Source organism: Ptychodera flava, chromosome 2 (assembly GCF_041260155.1).
Source record: "Ptychodera flava strain L36383 chromosome 2, AS_Pfla_20210202, whole genome shotgun sequence".
Classification (NCBI taxonomy): Eukaryota; Metazoa; Hemichordata; class Enteropneusta; family Ptychoderidae; genus Ptychodera; species Ptychodera flava.
In genome coordinates, this window is record NC_091929.1 from 31284455 (window position 1) to 31287438 (window position 2984).

Here is a 2984-nt window from a genome sequence, read left to right on the forward strand (position 1 = left end):
CATCAACCCACAAAGGGACAACACTTAAATTGTATCGGCCGATTCCACAATGCCATACACACTGGAAACGAAATGTGGTGCAAAACTTGCTTCAACCCCACAGCGATGTTCCGTCTTGTGACAAAATTGATTTAAGTTTTGGTGATGGATTTTGTGAACAAAACTGTATTCAAAAGTCTTAATCATCTTTATGACTGCCACAAGCAATGTTTATCAATGGTCATGCGGCGAAAGGGCCCTCTCTTACACGCACATTGTCCAATAATGACAAACGTGTCAAGGTTTCTTCCTGTATAGGTCATTGGGATATCGCTATCGATATCTTGAGTAAACATTTATAAACATTTATACATATTTGTCGGGCAAAAACCCCATACGTCTTTCAACTCTTGTTCCGATCGTGCCTTGAAAATGAAGAGACATCTTATCGTACGTTTTGCACATAAGACTGTATTTTTCCTCCTGTTTGTGTGTGGTATTTTCAGCGAGGCCCAACATAATGGAAACGCTGAGTGCATCTCGGGTGAGAACTATTGCACTATGCCAGACGTGTGTGCCTACGTGTTCACCTTCAGCAATAATGAAGACGGTAGATGTCCAGCCGTCGACCGTGCTGTCTACAAAGTGGATGACTTAGAAGATGACGTTGAATTACTGTACGAGAGATTTCGACTGACCAATAGGGTGATAGAGACAGTGAAAGAAGAACAAGACGACACAAGACAGCTGATCTACCAACAGAGTGAGGTCGTGACTGACCTGCGAGAAACAGTGGACAGGAATTGCGCTGAGACCGACAGTGCGGTATCTCAATTGCAAGATCAAATAGAAACCTTGGAACTAAAAACGCCCAATTACAGGAACAGGTGTTAAGTCTGAAGTACAAGCTGGGTATGTATGTATGTATGTATGTGGGTATGTAGGTATGTATGTATGTATGTATGTATGTATGTATGTATGTATGTATGTAATGGACTTCATGCATGTATCCAATGTGTTTCGTGTAAAAACTAATCATTGCATATTTGGCTCCAATACCTATGTGTCAACAATACCTGTGTGTCAACACCCTGTGTCAACATAGGTATGAATGCACTTGCAAACAAATTTTCAGTTTTAATATGTGTAAGCGTCTTGAAGGGATAACTGAACTTTGTTACCGTTTAAATTATTCTATCTCTCAAGATCGAAGGTAATCACACTTCGTAATTTTTGTCTACTTACAGAGAGCAAAACTCTTGCACTAATGAGTACAGACACTAAAATTTCAGTTCCTGACACTCTTCCTGAACCTGACTGCCTTGACATCTTGTATCCGGACAAAGAGCAGATCAGCCGGTAGATCAGAATCGTTAGTATCGTACGCTGTGGTTGGTTCGGACAATGAATATTTCTTGTACGACTCACGCAGGCTCCGTATTCATATCAAGACTGAGGATATACAAACTTTATTGAATGTGGACGACGGTCATTGGCATCACGTTTGTGTCACGTGGTCATCAGACGAAGGCACCTGGAAGTGCTACCACAACGGCGCCCTGTTCAGCAGCGGTACAGGCTTAAAAGCTGGTCAACCGATAACCGGTGGGGGCAGTCTTATGCTAGGACAGGATCAGGACACTGTTGGGGGAGGTTTCTCTGCAGACCAGGCCCATCTCGGCAAATTAACTGAATTCAACTTGTGGCAAACAGTACTTAGTGATGAAGAAATTTATGAGGTGTCCAAAAACTGCTCTGTTAAAGGTGACCTGGTGGCTTTTGATGTTGCGGACCTTTATTTCCAGGGAGACGTATACGTGTTAACTGAGTCTGCTTGCTGTAAGTGTTTTATTCCAACTTTAAGTATTATATTTGACACATGCACATGCACATGGCTATGTAAAATATGAGCAAAACTAAGCCAATTTCGTGGGGTTTTTAAATACATAAAAGCGATTACGCAATCGGTTGCCAGATCCACTTTTCTTGTTTTTTGCCATTAACGCATTTTTGTATATTTAATGAATATTTGTATAATGCCACTTTCCATGAATCATTTTTTTCAATAACTTTCCAATGACCCACACATACACACACACACATATATATATATATATATATATATATATATATATATATATATATATTATATATATATATATATATATATATTATATATATAATTACTTCAAGTAAACATGTAAATCTGTTACTTAAGCTTCATGCATCACTCAATCTTCAAACAGATCAAATACATTCACCCGTCCGAGACATTGATACATACAAACGACAGAGAAAGACAGCGAAACATATAACAAAAAAGACAAGAGACACTAGACAGACTGAAAAAAACATGCATGCATACAAAGATACATACAAAGATACATACAAAGATAGATAGATAGATAGATAGATAGATACATACATACATACATACATACATACATACATACATACATACATACATACATACATACATACATACAGAGCGAGGGGAGAGGTGATTATTATATTGCAAGGGTTACTGACTCACACATTTTCTTACCAACAGTTGAAAAATTAATCATCGGAGGAGACTTTGGAGATACATTGCAATCTCTTCAGAAGAGGTCCAACATGGAATCCTTCATTGAGAGGTTTTATTATACAGTACGCTTTTGGTCTGTTGATAGATATCCTAGAAATACAAAATCTTCAAATACAAAGATCATTTCTACTCGTGGTTACTTGACAAGGACGATTTTTTGTCACTAAGCCGCATCTTAGTTCCCACTATATAAAGAAAGAAATTATACTATTTTTGTGCCAGAGTTCGGTTTTTGCGGAGGCTTTTACAAGGGCGGGCTATCTTAGCTTTTACTATGGACGCAAACCTGATCTAGGCCGTAAACGTTATCATTGATGGTTGTGAATCCATAATTCCATGCCGGAAAATGCCGAGAGAGTTTGACCGGTAAGAAGGCTTGACTACGCAGTTTCTGCGTAGTGAAGCTTCATTACGTATT

At 38.7% G+C, this 2984-nt stretch overlaps 1 long non-coding RNA gene across 1 annotated transcript; it reads left to right on the forward strand.

The window, feature by feature from the left end:
• Window positions 1-373: 373 nt before the first annotated feature.
• LOC139147919 (uncharacterized) lies at window positions 374-2684 on the forward strand. Its single transcript, XR_011555838.1, has 3 exons — window positions 374-891; window positions 1227-1818; window positions 2531-2684. It is a non-coding gene; the product is annotated as an uncharacterized lncRNA (long non-coding RNA).
• Window positions 2685-2984: the final 300 nt, after the last annotated feature.